Genomic DNA, 23,500 nt, shown 5'->3' on the forward strand with positions numbered 1-23,500 from the left:
AGGTGAATGAGCGCGGTTCCTTCCGATGTTGCCGGTTTGACTCCAAGTTCATTGAGATTTAATGTCCTTGTGTATCTAGTATTCATGGCAGTTTCCGAATCAATTGACAACTTTTGAATTATGAAGAACTTTACACACAACCTTTCACTCAATACTAAATATTGTTTCACAACCTGATTCATTGGGTCCCATTTGATCTCAACCCATTGTTGAGAACTATCAGTACTTAGTACTCGTGAACTTTTTGTAAAGTATTGCATGGAATTACCTAACATAAAGGGATATATTTGAAATTAAGACGGGCGGTGTTGATTTACAATGTGAAGGTGAAAATAGAGGACAAAAAAAATGTTGTGAGTTTTTTTTAAACTCATCAGAAAAATTCAAAAACTCATAAACAAAAAAATACTCGGCAATGAAATTCGTGTGAAAAACCAAAAACATTCATTTCTTCACAGTGATTTCATCACATTTTGATAAAAACAAAATGACTTAGGAGAGACCGATTTAAAAATGTTGTAAGTTAGGGTGGTCAACTGGGAAACAAATTCAGTCGTGAGCTATCACACTCGGAAAATAAGCACCTTAATCTAGGTTTGTCATTCAGTTATCGTGAACGGTGCTTGAACTTTTCACTGTTAGCCTCGGGAATGTCTCTCTGTACAACTTAAAGATTTAAATGCACGAGCTGGAGTGATGCCACACGCAGACATCCAGCCGTGGACGTGAAAGGTACAAAAACATTTATGTAACCTGGAATCGAACGCTAACGGTCAAAGTAGAAACACAAACAAATCAGAAATTGATGATCAGTAACAGGAAAAATATTAAGTAAGGCAACAGAATCCGATCTACAAGTTGTTCAAGAACTTCAAAGTTCTGCGATTGATCTGAAGGAAATGGACGGTAGCGCCTTCAAGATGATCTCATGGTGTTGCAATGCAATCCAAACTCTTCAGAAAACCTGGACCATTCTGGCTTCCGATGTGCCATGGGCACAGAGACGATTCGCCTCATCAAAACGAATACTAGTAATCAAAATTAGTTAAGAATGATTCGAATAAAATTGTATTTCAGTGTTCCAAAACGCTAGCTAAAATTTCTGTCTGGTTTTATAGCAGTAAATCAAGGACCACAACAAGTTAATTTTTGTCAGAATTCTCATGGACAATCGTCGGGTATCATTCAACATTGTACACGTCAATACAACAGCCATTAATTTCAAAATTTCACTGCTTTAATTATAAGGGTGTCCGTTGTATTTATATACATGTACTATTATGCAGAGTAACTTTTCTCCCAGAGTATATATATCAATTGCTTGTAATTGTACTTTAATGTTTAAACAAAAATCGATATTTATCAACCTATAAATCAAGCACGCGTCTTTAAATTATCCTAGCTGGATGGAACTTCTCACGGTGACAGGCTTATTGAGCTTTTCACCCTGTCATTGACGATATAATTTCCACTGATTCAGTGCGCATCATGAAACAGCGTGGTGCATTCACTCAGTCTCTGGAGAGGACCTGGATTATTGTAAATCTTATGATGCAATACGTCGATTTAACAGCTCCCGTTGCTTGTCCCAAGGCATGCTCGTGTGGAACTGTTTTTGGTGAGAAACCGTACGTCAGGTGTTCTAATCTTCAATCACAGGATCTGTACAAGGTTATGACAAATATACCAGAAAGTACTGAAGAAATGTAAGTAAAAATCATTATTTTACTTAAATGTGAAATATTTTAAAGTTTGCAGATGCTTCATAAATAGAAGGAGAATTAGACCATTCAGGACGAAGTTTTGCATGAATCGCATGTAAAATAAAAATTATTTAATTACAATTTTTATTTTACATGAAGTACAAAAGTTATTTTCCTTCTTCTTTCTAAAATCATATATTCAAGTTTGTATTGTCTTGGAAATTCAATTAAATTGAAATTGGATGGGAAAACAAACAAAAAAGTAGCTAACCGGATCATAATGATGTGTTCATAAGACTCTAAAGCAACTCTAAAACAAGTAGTTATTCGGAAAAATAGCGAAAATAGAAATTTTATTTTCAGAAAGGCACAAATATGGTTTCTGGATCTCAGAATCCAAACAGAAGAACAACCCCACCTCTTTTTTTTTTTATCTTACTGTTGGTGTGGACCGAATACCCAGACACAAAAAGGCTGCTTAAATAAAACAGTTCGCAAGATGCACCATGTGCGATCAAATCAAAATTCAGTGTCCTTTTCCTCTACCCGAAATCACACGCATGTGGTCTTTATTTAGAATTAGAAAAAGAAGAAGAAATTGATTATCAATAGTTTTGTTTATGTTTCTTACGTGTATAAATTCCTGTAAACATTATATTCGTCTTGTATGTATGCACCCACTTTTATTGGTGATTTCCTAAGAACACAATTAATGACATATAGGGGTATATATTTCAATTATCTAAAAAAAAAAAAAAAAAACGTGAACTGTCGATATCGATCAGAGAACAACAATACTACCTCAAATTGTACGAACAACTTTTCATAGATTGTAAACGGTCAAAATGATATCCATTTTAAAAATTGATAAGTAATGTACACAATACTTCTGCATACATATAACTTATAATTCGATGTGTTTTGTGGAATATAATCGTAGCTCACAAAAATCAACAATATACCAACGAGAGAGAGAGAGAGAGAGAGAGAGAGAGAGAGAGAGAGAGAGACTACCACGTGATATACAATGCGCGATTCACGAGAACTCTGTTCCAATAAAATCTCGATTTTTTTCTTAGGTTGAAAATAAGTTTCCCGTCAATGATCTTTTTAAAATAATAAGAAATTAGAAATTAATTTTATTTTTGAAAATATGTTTCAAAAATTAGGTCTTTTTATATTTACATTGTGCTTTTATTTCCGTAGGATTTCTTAGCTGTTAAAACAGTCGTACTGTATTTATTAAGATTCGTATGCAGATAGTTCACATTTACATCGCATTCATGAGGAAATGACAATCACTACAATTGGTAGAGATATCTAAAGCAAAAGCATTGGAAATGTAAATATTTCATGATTAGCATATTGAACACTGTAATTTGAGAAAATTCTATCTCACTGATCAAATCTCTGGGAAATGAAATATCGCGAGATGTAAGTGATTATACCTCAGCTGATTCTGAACTGTTTTGATACGTCATACGAGTAACAATGACTATTTTTTTTTGGAGAAAAATGACAGAATCCTTCATGCGACCAATGAAATGTCCTAGCATAAACATCTCCCCCTCCCCCCATCGTCCGCTGATCGCCGTACATATCGTATTTCCTTTGCCACGAGACTATCGCATCCATCTGATGCATATGAACGTATTTGATGCCAATCCTTTCAGATACATAACTGGTTCTATATATAAAAATAAATATGACTGCTAAAACACTGCAAGTAATTATTGGTCCACAAGTTAAGAACTTCTAGATGAACACTGAATTAAGACTGCATGGCGTGTAGTAGATAGATATTACGTAATGAGTACATATATGTTTCACTACTCACCATGACTTATTTCGATCCTGTATATCGTTACTAGATTCTAACGTTTCCCAATTCAGAACCGTCATATAGCCCAGGTCGCACAGCCAACAGGAGTACACGCTCTCAAATTTTAATCTGTATATCTTTCCTTTCTCTAAGTTGATTAAGTGTCAAAACATTAGATGGTCTACCATTACTTGATTGTTTTATTTGTTTGTATTTGGGCACAGTGTGTGTTTTTTTTTTATTTATTGTGAAAGTCTTTCTTCTGTTTAAAATATTATCATTTCATCCTGTATTTATCTTCTATCTTTCCTTTAATGTGCACATTGTTCATTGTTGTTTATTTTATTTACGGGGGGGGGGGGGGGGGGTGCTAAAAGTGGTGGATCCAGGTTTTGTTAAAAGGGCAATAAGCCGAAAGTTTGGGGGCTCCACAATCTAATTAAATGTTAGATCCGCTCACATACTCGCTACACTTAGTGTAGCGAGTATGTGAGCGGATCTAACATCTAATTTTAATTAGATTGGGGGCTCCAGGGTATTAATGCCATTTAGGTTACATTTATGGGTTATTCTAGCTTATTATTGCTATTTAGGTTACATTTATGGGTTATTCTAGCTTATTAATGCTATTTAGGTTACATTTATGGGTTATGCTAGCTTATCAATGCTATTTAGGTTACATTTATGGGTTATTCTAGCTTATTATTGCTATTTAGGTTACATTTATGGGTTATTCTAGCTTATCAATGCTATTTAGGTTACATTTATGGGTTATTCTAGCTTATCAATGCTATTTAGGTTACACTTATGGGTTATTCTAGCTTATCAATGCTATTTAGGTTACACTTATGGGTTATTCTAGCTATACTTTATACATAATAAAATCAATAAATAACAACAAATAACTGATTACTTTCTCTTTATGCAAATATTTTTGTGTATAATGTCAAATTTTATACTGTTGATGATATTCTATCACTTTTGTTCAGAATTCTTAGTAACAATCAGAATGGGGGGGGGGGGGGGGGGGTCGGGCCTCCCTCTAAATCCGGCACTGAGTTGTATATAGACAACATTTTACACATGCAAGTGTGACTTTCCATGGTCAGTAACGGTAGGATTTCAATACTAATCGTTTAGAGACTAATCGACGTACGTTGATGTATATCGAGTAAAGAAGCACATATATACCATATGTATAATAAGATACAAAAAACCCCAAAAATAATGATTGATATAACAATTTTCTAATACAATATGTAACATTAATGACTAAACTCATACAATAATTATCGACATTGCACACCTCTCTAAAAGAATATGTAACATTAATGACTAAACTCATACAATAGTTATCGACATTGCACACCTCCCTAATACAATATGTAACATTAATTACTAAACCCATATAATAATTATTGATATAGCAAATCTCTCTGATACACTATGTATCATGAATTACTACAACCATACACTAATTATCGACATTGCACACCTCTCTAATACAATAAGTAACATTAATTGCTAAACTCATACAATAACTATTGACATTACACACCTCTCTAATACAATCTGTAACATTAATTGCTAAACTCATACAATAACTATTGACATCACACACCTCTCTAATACAATCTGTAACATTAATTGCTAAACTCATACAATAAATATTGACATTGCACACCTCTCTAATACAATATGTAACATTAATTGCTAAACTCGTACAATAACTATTGACATTACACACCTTTCTAATACATGTATATAACATTAATTACTAAACCCATAAAATAACTATTGACATTACACACTTCTCAAACACAATATGTAACATTAATTACTAAACCCATAAAATAACTATTGACATTACACACTTCTCTAACACAATATGTAACATTAATTACTAAACCCATAAAATAACTATTGACATTACACACCTCTCTAATACATGTATATAACATTAATTACTAAACCCATACAATAACTAATGACATTACACACTTCTCTAACACAATATGTAACATTATGATAATCAGTTTTACTTATCTATCTAATGTGATCGAGAGATAAAAAAACCCAAAAAACAATGGACGTACCAACAATCGGAGAATGAATAAACCTTATTCTTAGCTGTCCATAACGCTCTTAATGATGAATGTCATTTTCAGTTAGGGAGAAAAAAGATTGTATGAATCTTGGGTCATTTCATTTAATTTGCATGCTACTTTCCGTGATCAAAATCAAATTAACACAACGTAAACGATGATGCATAGAAAATATGAAATGTTGATATTTTTTTTTTATCATTATTATTTTCAGACAATTATGAAAGATTCCCTGCGGAAATTTCTGACTTGGTTTACGAATTAGAGAAATAAAAAAAAAAGTGTTTTTAAACGAACTATTCATCGAATTTCAACAAAACATCTTGTCATCGCGGATACAATAGTCACTCTTCAGCGCATATAATCTGAACAGATACCCCGGTATATGTTTAATTCCCGTGTTTCATTTTGGTGATCAATGTGATATTAAAACTAAAAATGACCTCCCGGGCAAAGTTTCTTTCGGAAATGATTAGATAAAATCCAGTACTGCCACACGTTATTCAGACCATTATAATCAAACTAACTTCCTTTTAAGGGTTCATGTTAACTATGTCCCATTTCAAGGAGTAAATGATGCCATATACATGTCTATGGAGAGAGAGAGAGAGAGAGAGAGAGAGAGAGAGAGAGAGAGAGAGAGAGGGGGGGGGGGGTATTCGAATAACGCATAATACACAAAGTGGATAAGTGGATGCAAAGTATTTTAAATATTACAATGACCAATGTTACGAACAATTAGCTTATCAAAATTTCGGGATGACCCACCCCTTCCTTTTCGACAAACGAAAAAAGGTTTACATGAGTAAAATAAGTACAAGACAAAGCTAGTTTCAAACACTAAATCTACAAACGTATTTACACGGCAGATTACATGTACATTGTTTTTCGATAGTACATCTGTTTTCTAGGGAGTAAACAACCAAAGCCACGAATAACCAATACTGGCTCGTGCTATTCATCTCAAACCCTTTGTGGATCAGAGCATTGGGTTGATTGTAACTTGTGTTTCGTCCCGTCGAGGAGTTTTCACTCGTACTGAGATGTCACCAGCTGTAGGTGAAGTACCACACATTTAGAGCAATGTTTTCCGCTCAGGGCAGTAGCATTGAGGGTTCTTTAATGTACCAACGCCTTTTGCAACACGCGACCTCCAATTTTAAGGTCATATCCGAAAGACATGTGATTCTCACTTCTAAATGGCGAACGTTTGACGAAGGAGCAATCACTACCTATGTTTACGTCTTAGGTTTGACGCGGCCATTACACGAACGGGGCTCGAACTCACGACCCCTCTACCACTGAGCTACTTCGACAGGTTGCAGCCCATGGGACGAATAAAACCTGTCTTTATTAATTAAGCAAATATATATTAGGTGACCTGTGTAAGCGGATCTAAAAATTCGAATACAATGATATTGAGTTTTGACCTCCTACATGTACAACAGCGTAATTCGAAATTCCTCGTAGACCAGTGCACACTCACTTCCATGTTTAGCCCACGTGGTCATTGTTTTCAGTAGTGACAGGCACATGTATTTAATAAGCCAAATCTTAATTGAATACCTCATCATGTCATTAATTTTCTTTCAGTAAAATGACCAACACCTCATTAACACAGCTTCACCAACTTCAGGGAAACTTTCCGAATCTGCATTATCTGTAAGTATTGTTTATCCGTATGCGTTTACAAGAGTTATATCTGATATATTACCTTAAACCTGTATGTGTTTATAAGGAAGCATGGTGGCAATGCTGATGTTTTCCATGAGACTTGAATGTGTCAATAGGAAAGTTAATAGGGAATACTACGATACAGTGGAATCATCATATTTCGTAGAGTCTAAATTGTTGTGTATTTTGTTGGTATTCGTATCCCTAGAATTTAAAACCACAACGAAATGCATGATTTGTACAACGCCTCAAACCATATCTACGGAATTACACTCCAATGGAACTGAAAGATCTCCACAATCCACGAAAATTAGGCCCCACGAAATTACACCGAAACGATACTGTAAAATCTCAGCACAAAAATTAGAGCTTACGAAACTACACGCCAACAAAACTGTAAAATATCAATAATCCACGAAAAATAAGCCTCACGAAATTACACTCCAATGAAGCTGTAAAATCTCAACAATCCACGAAAATCAGGCCCCACGAAATTACACCCAAACAAACCTATAAAATATTAAAATATCAACAATCCACGAAAATTAGGCCCCATGAAATTACACTCCAAATCTTAACAATCCACGAAAATTAGGTCCCATGAAATTACAGAAACTGTAAAATCTCATCAATCCATGAAAATGAGGCCCCACGAAATTATACCCCAACGACAATGTAAAATGTCCACAAATCACGAAAATTCGGCCCCACAAAATTAAATCCCAATGAAACTGTCAAAATTCGATAATCCACAGGAATTGAGCCTCGGGAATTTAAATGCGTCCACAAATACTGATATACTTCAGATTGTGGAGCTGTATAGTTAATAGAATAATTTTCATTACGTAATTTGTAAGATAGAAAGAATAAACTGATTGTTCATAATAGCAATACGACCATGATCGTTTTGTTCTGAATTGATAATAAAACCATATGAATTATACGTCGTTTATTGCCGGATAAAATTACCACAGAACAGGCGAAAAACTTAAACAAAGACAATAGCAGTGGGAAAAAAAATTGAAATTGTGTTCAGGGGTCCGTGTTTGTCATACTCTCAATTCTGTATTTATGAGATTGACCACTGTCCGTTATTATACCTGTAATTTCTGAAGAAAAAGTTCGGGTAGATTACTGTTACCTTAGTCCGTCCGTCTATCACACTTTCTTCTTCCTGTAACATCTCTTAGATTTTAAGCAGTAACCAACTACTTTTTTGGAATATGATAGGTGGTTTCCCGTAGATGTGTAAGTATTAGAATTTTGAATTTTATCCTAGGGGCAAAATGGGTAAAAAGAAACAAAGACGGGTTGTTTTTCTTTTTAAAAAAAGCTGGTTCCCAGAACTCCCCAAACATTTTACGCAATAGCCAAATCATCTTTTGGAAGATGGTTGGTGGTGTCCTGCAGATATACAATAAGGTTTCGGATTTTTCATTTTAATACTTGGGGTCAAATGGGGGTTTAAAACGACGTTTTTTTCTATAAAAACAACAACACCTAGTTCTCAACACGTCTTGTACACTGGCAATAGCAAATTAATTTTTCACAGATGATCGTAGGGTCCTTTAGATAAGCAATACGTTTTCAGAATTTTCTTTTTCACCTTGAGGGACAAATGTGATGGTAAAACGATGAACAAAAATCTGGTGCTCGGTGCATTGGATCATTAGCAACAAGAACATGTATGAATTTGTGGTGATAGTAGGAACTGGTTTTTTTTTTTTTTAGAAATAGCCATAATAATGTCCATTAACACGTGTGAACGGTATACATTATTGCTACCGTGGTGCATGAACTTGCATGAACATGTATAAGTTTATAACATCCGAAATCGAGATGAAAAATGTAACTTTTGGCTATGTAGCTGGGATGTATTCCTCCCAGAGGTCATATTCTCACCTGATCATTTTTTATGCTATTCTTATCATGTATATTCAAGTAAGTTATAAAATAAGTAATGTGGCTTCTTTGCTAGTTACACCAGTACGACAGAGTATATCTAAAGGTAAGCACTGGCGTCCAGATATAACTGTCTTATGACTGATGTTTTCAAATTGTACTTCAACTTGCTTCCGCGCGAATGAGAACGCTGTATATCTTAATCAGTTTATTGGTTTTATATATTGTCTCGTGTTTCTTAAGAGGGTCGTTGATCAGTCATTTTCATATAGATGTACCGCACAGTCGGATATACAATCAGTTGTACTCCACATGGGTGTGGTATCGTCTCCATCAAGCCTTCATCTGATTAGAATAACGCACAGCTTCTCAGCTTCTTTTAAATGGTTATTCACCTGTAAACTAATATCTTGAACAACAATAGCAGCTAAATGAATTGAAACATGTATTACAAAATATCCTGGGATGAAAAGGGGAAGAAAACGAACAGTGATTATTTTCATAGCACCTATATGGAATACAAAATTAAAAATTGGGCAAACAGGACCCCTGGTTAGACCAGAAGTGGGATCAGCTGTCAAGGAGTAAGCATTCCTTGTCGACCGGTCACTCCCGCCATTGATCCTATAATTCGATCAGATAAACAGAAGAACGGCCTAACAATTGGTAAAACACTTAGGACAGCATTTGTCACAAGTTGTATTGGTAATCTAAATCGTTATAACGACAACAGATTAGAAAATGCTGACTTTAAATGAGACTATTGAAACTCCTTTAACATCATTTGGTTTGTCAGTAGCCCGACATGATTTAGAATCATACGTAGAATAAGCACTTACGTATGGAATCAGTTAAGAGATATAAACATCACATACAGGGGGTAGTGGAATACCGCTACATAAATACGATGGAGAAGCTGAAGTCATCCCGTTTGTCATAAAATTGATTGGAATAAAATATTGTCGCAGCTGGAGTTAATTTTTTTTAAAAATGGTAAAGACGATAATCGTGGATAATATTCTCTATACATTATCGCTTAGTGCGATGGAGCATATACTGCGATGACGCGATGATACGATGGCGATGATGCGATAACGCGATACCGTAATTGTGCCATCGTACCATCGGTATCGCGTTATCGCATCATCGCCATCGTACTATCGCGTCATCGTAGTATCGCTCCATCGCACTATCGTTATCGCATTATCGCGCCATCTTACCATCGTCATCGCGCTATCACACCATCGCGTCATCGTCATCGCACCATCACGCCATCGTCATCGCATTCTCGCGGCATCGCACCATCGACCCAAACCTCGATGGTGCGATGGTGCGATAGTGAACTACGTGGCCCTATCCGGATTCCATAGATACGTGCGTCCCTTAATAATGAAGCTTGCTATTATACCGATACGTCCCTTTACAGCATAGTTTGCTGTTATGCATGTACGTTGGTAAAAACTATTGCCGAAGTTCAAGACCTTTCGGAAGATCACCGGTTTCCCTCCAAACAGCAGACATATATGATTTAGCTGTCCTTCAGCTATAACTTATTGAACCTTTCCCCATATTTACACATAATTAACTCACAAATCCCAGTACCATAGCAGTAACGGATTTTTCCTTGTTATTACATAGAACAATCAGCATCATGATATTGTATTCATTTCCGTGTGCCGCGAGTAATAACGATGTACACGGGTTGATGACTGAAGATAATTCTTAATATGCTATACACAAATGCTTACACGGTTTATAGCGGTAAGTTGTTGAAACGCTTTGAAATCTTACAGCCTGACTTTGATCTCCTTCGGATTGACGTTGTATCTATCAATATATTTATTACCTTGAGACTGAGCTGACACTTGAGACTAAATATTGACACTGAACTGAGACTTCCATATCTTCACGGTTGTCATTAATCAACGTTTCTATGATTAGAAACGAAATTGTTTACTTTAGACGTGCATACTGAAAGGTGAAGATAACGAACAGTGATCAATCTCATAAATCCCATAAGCAATATTATGACATGGCTGTCCAAACGTCATTTTTTACAATAGCTTAGGATATTGCTTCAATATACTTGCATTTACTGTAAATAGAATTGGTTTAATCATTAAAGAAGAACGTGGGATACAATGCATATCTTGGTGAACATATATATTATTCTTTCCTCAGATGAAGACAACATTAGAAACATGAATAACGCACATGTATGTATTTACATGTATATAAGGAAAGGTGAAGATAACGAACAGTGATCAATTTCATAGCTCCTATATGCAATACAAAATAGAGAGTTGGGCAAACACGGGCCCCTGGATATACCAAAGGTGACATATTGTGCCTTGGAGGAGTAAGCATCCCTTATCGACCGATCACATGAGCTGTGAACCCGATATCTTGATTAGGCAAACGCAGATATCCGCAGTCAAAATCAGTATGCCAAGAACGGACTAACGATCGGTATGAAACACATCATTCAGCATTTGACACAATGATAGGTTTAATTGGTAAACTAGATCGTTATAACGACCATAGAATTTGTGAAATGCTGACTTTAAACGAGACTTTTGAAACCCTTACATCATAAACTTGTTTATCAGTAGCCTGCCTCGATTTAAAACCTGATCATACACAGAACAAGCTCTTGCAAATCGAATCAGTTGAGAGAAAGACCATTGATAGATTAATCAGTTTACGAATATGAGGTTGATTTAAGAGATATATATGGAGAGAAAGACCATGGGAGGGATTACAAAGATTAATCAATATTCTATTTTCTTTTGGCAGGTCTATAAAAAATTGTTCCATGTTGAATCTCAAAGATGCTTTGCAGTCGTTTTTGTCTACTAACGAGAAAATATATTCAATGTGAGTTATTACTTCTTTTATTTGAATCAATATATATATATATATATATATATATATATATATATATATATATATATACGGTGTAGTTATTTTTAAAAAAAAACATATCTGTCATGTTTGTCCACAAAGCGTGTCAGATTTTATTATGACAGCTTCATCACATCACATAAAGTTCATTTCTAACATATTAAGATTGATATATTTCTGACATATTAAGCTTTAAAAATTTCTGACATATTAAGATGTATTGCATATATACCGACATTCTAATCATGGTTAAGAGTTTAAAAATTGTTATCTCTAATGGACAAACAGCGACCTTTTAACAATGAACAGGACATTCACTACTTGCAAGGCTTTTCAGTACTGCAGACTTTTATAGAATTTAGTGCGCCGTATCACATTAATTTGACCTTAACTTGACCTTCAAAAACACGGCGAGAGGACATGGAATCATAGAGTGTCTTTACATAAACATAGCAGTATTGATAAGGACCAATATTTTTGACAAGATTCAGTTGTTGTTGTTTTTTTCAACGTTCTTTGAGTTCATATTATCAAATCACCCCGGACTTGTTTTATTACAAAAGCGAATATTCTGTCATGTTATTCTTTACATTGCTACAATGGGATTACGGGATTGTGTTTGTTTTATTCCATGCAGTCGGTCAGAGGCGAAAATGGAATTGTGTTTTGCTGATAAAGATCCATTGTTATATATCTGTTAATCGACGTACAATGTCTATGCCATAATGGAATGTGAGGGTGATCAGAAAGTTCGACAACTAGTTGAAATAGCCAACATCATAAACATAAATCTGGTTTTGTGGTGAAATTATTCTATCATATACAGTTATTGTTTTACTAACATCCAGTGTTTGATGTACAAAACAGTTCTATAACATTACACTTTAACTATTCGTATTTGAAATTTGCTGAGATAAGGTACTAATAAGAAGCCGACATAACCTTTACTTACTACAGCCCATAAACATGTGGGCATTCCACTGGGCTCCACCTATCTTCATACATAAACCGTTCTGTATAAGATACATATCTATAATAAAATGTGTATGCAAGGTGGATAAATATATATTTCTGACTATTACATGTACGTACGGTGAAAACGTTTCATTAATGACTGTGGCGATGGCAACCCCCGCCGCCTTTGCTTGAAAATGTGTAGGAAATAATGAACATTTTTGCCATGGGGGATTTCCACCTCTCTCCTGCTTTGAGCAGAAGAGGTAATAACGTGGGTCACAAATCTCCCCCTCTAAAAATTCTCTGGATCCGCCCCTGGATTATTTTATCAAACGTTTATCTTCGGTATTTACCGTGTCAGTATCACTCTCTAGACACCCCATGATATGAAATCACAACTCCTACACTTTGACATAAACTAAATTTACCTCCAATACCTTAAATCTACACGTGTAAATGTAAGCAACGTTGAAAGCATGACATTTTTATCATTAGAAGTTCCCGGATGCGGAAATCGCCCTCGTGTATGTTGTAATTATAACATTATTATCCGTCGTATTGCAGTTCCGTTACTTTCAACGACATCATGATGGTACAAGGAAATCCATTTCAGAGTCTGGTGACTCTACAACAGCTGTAAGTAGCTAGAAATTTGTACACCGAACCCGATTTTACTGGTTTTTGATGTCGTAAAACGAGTAACTCTAATTGATGATATTCCCTTTGTACTGCGCACTCTACGACTGCCTCCTAGGCGTCATGAATGTTTTACATGTCTGGGTTATGGGTGTGAGTGAAAGAGTAATTTATAATTCACGCAATACGCAGTTCTATTAGGCGTTTAGTGGCTCCTCGTGATTTTAAGATTAATATTTGATCTTATTTGTCTATAGTGCCTTTATAGTAATTCATATATCCTCTATACCATTTGGATCATTTATTATAAGGCATTAAGGCATATCAATCATGACATTATGATTTACTATTTGTATATTAACCAGACGGAAATATGAAACGTATCTTTGAAAAACAATTTATGGAATCATTTTATTTCATTCTTTCACAGATATCTTTGTCATAACAGGATTCTCCAAATCGACGATTCGGTTTTCTCTGCCTCCCCGAATCTGCAAATATTGTATGTAACTTTACTTACATCCGTTGTTCTAAGATATGTATATTGCACAGCTAGAAAAAAAAATAACTCAAGATTATATTTTACCTCAAATGTTAGCTTTGATTGGTACGTTATACTGATCTTATCTTACAAGTATAATGCTGTCTGGAGTCTTTCATATCAACTGTTAGGTTGTACTGTATATACCAATTTTGACTACGGATTACTCTGTAGATAGAGGGCTCGTGGCGAATGTGATCGGTCAACAAGGGATGCTTACTCCTCATAGGCACCTGATCCCAACTCTGGTATGCTCACTGGTCCTTGGTTGCCCAACTCTTAATTTTGTATTATCTATAGGAATTATGAGATTGATCAATGTCCGTTCCTTTAATTTATGAAGGTTACTACTCTGAGCAATATGACTTTAGCAGTTATGTTGCATGTGCATTGTGAATTTACGTTATATTTTATTTCTATGCATACACATGCTCAGACATGCTCATTGTCTTAATACAAAATGTTCTATTTGGGATTCCGATGTCAGCCCAATGTAACATGGGTTCAGTATTGATTCATCGACCGAATATGAATTCTTGCCATTAAGAAAGTTGTTCACCCGCCGTCAGATACGATTTTGAAATCTTCACTGATCATGATTCTCGGATTATGCTTCATTAAATCAAACGATGTTAAAGAATGGGGAAAAAAGATAACTAACAGTGATCAATCTCATATTGAGAGTAAGGCAAACATGTTCCAATGAACATACCAGGGGTGAGATCAGGTATCTAGAAGAAGTAAGTATCCCCGGTTGACCGGCCACACCCGCCGTGAGCTCTATATCTTGATCAGGTAAACGGAATATTCCTTAGTCAAAATCGGTATAAAAGGAACGACATAACAATTGGTATGAAACACGCTAGACAACTTTCGACTCGATGATAGGATGTATTTGCAAATTATATCATAATAATGACTATAAAATGTGAAAATGCGTACTTTAAAGGGACATGGACATGGTTTGAACCGAAAATTTTCAAATTTTATTTTTTCTATTTTTAATGTTTAGAATGCTTAACTAAGGTATTTCTAATGGTTAGCAAAATTTTGAATATCAGTTTTCAAGGTACAAGAGAGATACAGAGCTCACAATTCTTTGTTATGTAAACAAGGCTCGTGCCTTGTTTTTGGTTACATAGGTTAAATATACAAGTCAAAGTTCGTTTAAAACTGAATTTTTCAATTCAAAAGTTAATTCTGAATACAATTAAATAGTTTATAGTGTTTGGCACATCTTATTTTCTTTTAAACATGCTATTTTCAATTAAACCAAGTTGATGGTACAGGGGTTTCAACAGTCTCGATTGAAGTCAACATTTCGCAAATTCTATGGGCGTTATAACGTATCATTGGGTCAAATGCTGTCTGACATGTTTCATACCGATTGTTAGGCCGTTCTTGGCACACTGATTTTGACTACGGATAACTCCGTTTACCTGATCAGGATATAGGGATCATGGTGGGTGTGACCGGTCAACAGGGGATGGTTACTCCTCCTAGGCACCTTATCCCACCTCTGGTGTGTTCAGGGGTTTGTGTTTGCCCAACTATATACTTTGTATTGCTTATAGGAGTTATGAGATTGATCACTGTTCGTTATTTTCATCTTTCGTATGTAAAGCATGACACGAGCCTTGTTTACATTTCAAAGAATTGTGAGTGCTGTGCCTCGCTTGTAACTCAACAAACCATACTCAAATTTGGGTTGACCATTAGAATTACTTTAACTAAGCATTGCAAACAATAAAAATGGAAACACAGAATTTCAAAAAGTTTAAGCTCAAATCGTGTCCATGCCCCTTTAAACGACACTTTTAAAACCCCAATATCATCAGCTTATCTGTCAATAGCTTGTCTCGAAATGAAAAAAAAAAGATTCAATATATTTTCAAATGAAATATACTTTATTAATTAATTGATTAAAACCACTGCAACTTTTGAGGCAAATATCAAATTGCTAAACGCGACAGAATTTCATCGCCGTTGTGCTGTTTTACGTCGTTATCATACACATAAGAATCAAAACATTTTTTATTTGAAAAGTAAGCGCATGTTTGCTTATGTTAGCTTTATGATAATCGATTTGTTCATCAAATTTCTTTCCGCTATATATAGCATATTGGATACATGAAATAAAAAAGACCAGAAAGGTTTGAAATGAGCCCTCTTTCATCCATTTGTAAATGGAAATAACATCGGTCACGTAGTGGTAAAGCGTTCGATTCGTACATAACCGCAGGGTCATGAGTTCTAGTCCTGCTTGTGCCATGGCCGAGTCAAACTTAGAATGTAAACATCGGTAATGATTTCTTCTTCGCCAAACACAGTTCCCTTGTCGCGGCAAGTGTTAAAACGTCAAAGAACCTTTACAGGTATGAGGGTCATACCTGTAAAGGTTCTTTGACGTTTACACTCAGTGTGAGTGCTAAACATAGGTCTAAATGTGTGGTACTTCACCTCGTGACATCTCAATATGAGTAAACAATTCTTGACAGGGCCTGAAACAACCAACCAACCAACCAACCAACATTTTAAAGTTCACATTTCGATATGCATGGTTCATACTCCATTTAGTTCTTTTAGGCTTTTCATTTTTTGAGATAGAAAATCAACTTTAAAATGACGACTTCAAATTGCATAATTATCTCAAGAGTTTAGCAAGAACATCTTTATGGAAACTTTGATTCTAATCAAAATATGGGGTTCACGACGGGTGTGACCGATCCACAGGGAACGGTTACTCCTTCTAGGCACCTGATCCCACCTCTGCTGTGTTCAGGAGTTCGTGTTTGCCCAACTCTTTATTTTGTATTGCTTATAGTAGCTAAGAGATTGATCACTGTTTGTTATCTTCACCTTTCACTCTAAATTGAAAATATGGAAGTAAAACTGTTAGTTGAGGACTAAACTGTTCATAATATTTGCAGAAAGTTATGCCACAATAGGCTAATTAGTCTGGAGACGAGCCTGTTTGCATCAAATGCTGAACTAACATCACTGTAAGTTAACAGTGTCTAGATGAGCTCAGGTACTGCGCATGCCCAGTATTTAGAATACTCTCAGTTTAACTCTATATGTATTGTATAAATGCTACATTTATAAAGCATGCCAGCATGTTAATCTTAAATGATAAATTATCAATCCATGACATTAGAAAATTGTTATTTTACACAAATGCATTGTCCATTATCAAGGAGCAATTGAACAGTAATAATTTAGACAATGTCTACGATAATAAGAGTATGTTAAAACTAAATACCATAAAGAATTTTCTTGGAATTCTTGTAATGGAAAGGTTATTGAATTTGCTAAAATATTACAATACAGGTTCTTGGAAAACAATGACTTTGAAATATTTCCTCTGGAGGCATTAAAAATCCTGAAAAAATTACAGCACTTGTAAGTATAACTTTTCTTTTGTTCTTGGGCACATATTCTCTAATGGAACATTTCAGCAAAGACATTTTATTGTTAATATGTATATTTTCATGTATTTTTAAAAAAATATAAACCAGATTTAAGTACCTACCGAAACATCATATTGTTGACAATTTTGTTACTTATGAAATTGACGACGATCCATATTTGGTAATGACTACATGGACAATGGTAATTAAAGCCGGGATCAAACTAGTTTGCTAGAAACGTGTATTTATTGTCTATGATGAAAGCAGTGTCAATTTCAAATGAAATATAAGAGAAAAGATTCAGTGAATGTAAATATAATGAAATGAGAGAATCTTTATATTTTGATTTACGTTTTATTATTTTGTCATGCAGAGACTTGAGTTCCAACAAAATCAACAAAATTCCTTCATTAAGTGAACTTCCATCATTGAAATACTTGTGAGTTTCAATCTTTCTAGTATACAATATTGCTTAGAAAGTAAACGTGTACATGTATATTGATAAGAAACACATCAATTGATAAGTGTTTGAGAAGGCATTCGTGATGATGAATTTTGTCAGACCCGGCATATATATATATATATATATATATATATGTGTGTGTGTGTGTGTGTGTGTGTGTGTGTGTGTGTGTGTGTGTGTGTATTAGTAGTGTAAAATAATCATGTGCTATCAATAGCCGTTCCTACAATATTTCATCATTCCAGGTATCTCTCTGACAACAGAATCCGTATAATTGAACAACATGCCTTTGATGATCTTCCATATCTTTCAGTATTGTAAGTTGCACTTTATTTATTTTTCCTGCATGGATCAAATAGAGGAGATATCTTTTAAATTACTATGCAAAATCACGTTCCAAAGGACATTTGCCTTTAGAAAAATAGATATTCAGCAAAATGAAACAACAGCACCTTCTAAAGGACATTTACCTTAAGAGTTAAAGATATCAACGTCATTAATCAAAATGAAAAACTATACCGCTTATCCCTATTAGTGGCATCTCTCCTAGCGTACAGTACGTATTGAATATAAACATAGGGTTTGACCAGTAAACAGTGAATACTTACTCCTCCTAGCGTACGTATTAATTCTATTTAGGGAATGCTAACTCCTGCGAGACACCTCATCCCACGTGTAGTGTTTCTAGGGAACCGTGTTTGCCATACTCTCAATTTTGTACTGTTTAAAGAGTTTCTAAATCATCATTGTTCATTATTTCCACCCATTTTCAGTTAAGAATTCAGTCTTTTTAGTAGTTACCCATTGTCTAGTTAGGAATTTGTTTTCGTAGGAATCCATTGATGTATGCATTAATTGTTTGATGAGGAATTCGCTGAGTTAAATATTCGTTGTTTACTTAAGATTTCGTTGTTTAGATTGAAATTCGTTATTTAGTTAAGAGTTCGTTGTTTGGTTAAGAATTCGTTGTTTAGTTAAGAATTCGTTGTTTAGATTGGAATTCGTTGTTTAGTTAAGAATTCGTAGTTAATTTGTTGTTTAAGTTTCCATTCTTTTGGTTCTTGTAGATGGTTGTCCAGAAACAAAATCACAGCTTTACCGGAAGACATGGCTCTTAAATTTCACCTGATGGACTTTGATCGAATGTATGAATATACAAATATTGTTACGTACTTATTATATAGTATCATGAAGAATATTTGAATTTGAAAAAGAGTTTAAGGATTTAAATTATGACCACGTAATTTCGACAATTTTCAGATTATAATTAAAAAAATAAAGAAATAAATCTGTGAAATACATTGTAAAATTGTTTTAAAAATTCCCCTAACTGCGCAGATACGGTGCATTGAAGATTAAAAAAAACCTGGTTCTTTTGGGGGTTTTTGGGTTTTTTTTGTTGTTGTCATTTTTCTCCTACATACACGTGTATCCCATTTTTTATTTATATATCTACATTAACGAATATTTTGTTATTAACAGCTGTATGCTGTTTCAAAATCATCTTGTTCTCAACGAAAAAACCTACCTTTCAATATAACTTTTAAACCTATGCAAGAAACACATAGGAATAAGGAATATATGTTTTTATGGCGAGTTATATATATGAACTCATTGTATATATGTAGCTATGCTCACGTAAGCAGATCCCGGCATATAAACCGTTTACTTATTAACAAAATTTACTCATGAGAGTAAATTTGCATCTAATTTGAACTAAATGCAAATTGTTTTACTCACATTAGCTGACGCGAAAAAGAAAGAAAAAACAAGTACTCCTGTGTGCAATGTTATGAATACAAAGTAAAATGATTTGCTTACACAGTTTCATCAATATCCATCATTGCGTCATCGGTAATATCACAATTACCCTTGGCAACATAATTATTGCATTACTTCCTATTTTACCCAAGTACTAGTATCAAATGACTCCTCCAAAGGAAAAAAATCATGACTTATCATAGACAAATGAAAGAACGAGAATGCTTTCTTTTTTGAAAGAACGCACCGTTAAGGAGCGATTATAAAATTCATCTGTAAATAATAGTGTTATTTACACGGGGTTATTTGCAGGGCATCTCCTGATAAAATGTCAAAAAGCGATTGAACAGACGTCAGAGGGAGAGGGCCTACATAGGCTATGCCTGTTGCCCAATCCTGTTGACTTTCTCAATAAAATATGTTTAAATTAATTTTAATTAAACAGACATCAGATCATTGGAAAATGTGAAGCAAACTCAGAAAAACGGCAAAGATAGAAAAACGTGTATTTTGTTTAAGAACGCGATTCTAATTATGCAACAAACCTTGATCTTCCACATTAAAACTGATTGATCATCTTGGGAAAAAAGTGAAAGCATGGTGATTCTCATGAATGTGCAATTAAAGAACAGACAGAGAGATTTCCAGACGACATCATTGATATACTGCGTAAAGAATATGAAACTCCCGAGAGCAAAGATGAATACGATGAAGAAGTATAACAGGTTCAAACATCTGAAGGAACAGGGAACCGGTCAAATGATGCGATTGATAGCAAACAGAACGCATTCCATCTGATATCCTTAATAATAATAGAAAGAAGAAAAATTAAATCATTTTCGATTTCCATGAGATCATTTGAATATGGATCCCATCTATCGCCACTTCACAGTTAATTGACATGAGATTATTCGAATATGGGTCCCATCTATCGCCACCTCACAGTTAATTTCCATGGGGTTATTGGATCCCATGCACCACCCCGTCACAGTTTCGAAATACCCATCTGTTTGTTGCAGCCTCTCATCACTTCTTTCAACTGATCTCCTTCGATAAAACTCATATATTTGTCAGGAAGATTATACATATATGTAGCAGCTTCTGACACATTATGGACACATCTAAACACAATAGATGTCCCTACCCCCTCCAACACATTTCCCTCAGTTTGTTTTTTTCTGCGGATATCGTAAGCCAGTAAATTGTGAAAGGCATTTATAAATCTTTGTTAAAGGTAAGCTTGGATAAATAAATTGATGTTGTAGGGGTTTTAACAGTCTAGTATTTTATTGGTTCATAATTCAATTTGCAAGTACAAACTGTCACTGGATAGAATATTTTCGGTCGTATTTCATAGCAATTATTAGACTGTTCTTTACAGACTAGTTTTCACAATGGATTACTCTGTTTACCTGATCAGGGTATGGGTTCATGGCAGATGTGAACTTTCGACATGGGATGCTTACTCCTCATATACATCTGATCCCACCTTTGGTATGTCCAGAGGACCATGGTAGCCCTGTTTTAATTTGTATTCTTTATAGGATATATGAGATAGACCACTATTCGTTATTTTCACTTGCCGGCTTTCATATCCACGTTCCCCACAGATAAATAAGAATGCCCTTTTCTGCATTTTCATATTTTCTAACCAACTGTCAATCGCACGATTCTGTATGGCATATTTTTAAACCAGTCAGTTGATATATGATTTCTTTTAACAGCTTGTCCATGGGAACACCCAACTTGGATCCCAATATTAAATACATTTGGAAGCATTATCTTTCAGTATTGTTTTTCTCCCTGAGGAAACAAGCATGGAAGCCAGTTTTACAAATGCACAAAATGTGCAAGAGTGCAGTGATATCCCATTTTAACGCATATCAAATTTAATGTTGCACACAGGAGCACATTTGCTCATGGGTATTCATACAAGGGTTTTAATTTTGCGCCATATATACAGATTAATCTGTCAGAAGAAAGACATGGATAATGCCACTGATGACAAACTTACAACATAAAATTCTTAATGTTTTGGCTTCTAATTTCAGAATTTTGAATGACAACCCATTTACCTGCGATTGTAGAAATAAGTGGTTAATTTCATGGCAGAAAGATAAGTGCGATCAGAACAATAAATCGCGAGGATGTTACTTAACGTGTTCGGAACAGGGTGCCAGCATACCGATGAGAAAAGCAGACATTGATAACTGGAAATGTGGTAGGTTTTTATATCTCTACAGCCCAGTAGCTAAGTACTTCGTTACTAGCTTGAAAATACGGATGTATATTTAATTGCTGTTATAAAATTTAGAAATTCATTTCAAAATTAAGGATTATCTCCCTCATGCATAGCTCTTATCCTTGGACGAATTTGGCTCCACTTTTTTGGCACGCTGTTTTTTGGCTATATTTAGTTCTAAAACTTCATTGTTATTTCGGATTTCAAACATTTCGGTTGAGCATCACTGAAGAGACATTATTTGTCGAAATGCGCACCTGGTGCATCAAAATTGGTACCGTATAAGTTTTACATTTACCACCATAGACAGTTGCTTCAAAATAATGGAAAAAGGAAATATCAGTCGTTCAAAAGATTACTTTGTCAAACATCATTCTAATTCTACGCACAAGTATTCTGAAGTTGATATCAAAAAGATGTTGGAGTTCCTCATTCACAATATCTTCATAGTCTTTGGTGATCAGGTTTTACAACAGTCTGTAAGAATTCCAAAGGGCACGAAATGTGCTCCTTTATTTTCTGACCTGCTATTACATTCTTACAAAGTAGAATTTATTCAAAAGCGTCTGTATGAGAAGAAAAACCCGTTGCTGTGGTCTTCAACACGGCATTCAAATATATCAACAATACTCATTTTCATTCGAATGTCGAATCGAAATCGATATATCCCAGTGAAGTCGAGATAATAAACACCACAGTCTTTTACATTTGCTTTAGACTTGGATATCTTATTGAACATAGAGGTTGACGACATATTAACAACTGAACTTTATGATCAAAGCGATGCCTTCATATTATGCACCGTTAACTTCCCATAATTATGTGTTAATATTCCATTCATGAAAGGCGAAGATAACGAACAGTGATCAATTTCATAACTCCTATAAGCAATACGAAACAGAGAGCTGAGCAAACACTGACCCTGGATATATTAGAGGTGGGATCAGGTGCTTAGGAGAAGTAAGCATCCCCATTTCAGTCTCTCAACTGATTCAATATGCACGAGTATGTTCTGTGCAAGATCAGTTTTTTTTAATAAAGACAGGTTACTACGGTAACAAATACATTGATGCTACAGAGTTTAAATAGTCGGCATTTCGTAAAGTTCGGTTCTTTATAAGGATCTACTTTACAGATACAACCCGTCATACGGATAACTGATAACAAGATATGAATATTTCCCTGTTTCATCTTTATGGATGAAACAACTGTCTATGATGTCAATAAGTCCAATCTAAAATGAAAGGTGAAGATAACGAACAGTGACCAATCTCATAACTCCCATAACGAACACAAAATAAAGAGTTGGGCAAACACGGACCCCTGGACACACCAGAGGTGCGATCAGGTACCTAGGAGGAGTAAGCATCCCCTGTCGAC

At 34.9% G+C, this 23,500-nt stretch overlaps 1 pseudogene; it reads left to right on the forward strand.

The window, feature by feature from the left end:
- The first annotated feature begins 1,488 nt into the window (after nucleotides 1-1,488).
- The window catches only part of LOC125656537 (epidermal growth factor receptor-like), a 41,538-nt pseudogene continuing 19,526 nt past the window's right edge, over nucleotides 1,489-23,500 (forward strand).

The sequence above is a fragment of the Ostrea edulis genome, chromosome 7 (genome assembly GCF_947568905.1).
Source record: "Ostrea edulis chromosome 7, xbOstEdul1.1, whole genome shotgun sequence".
NCBI lineage: Eukaryota > Metazoa > Mollusca > Bivalvia > Ostreida > Ostreidae > Ostrea > Ostrea edulis.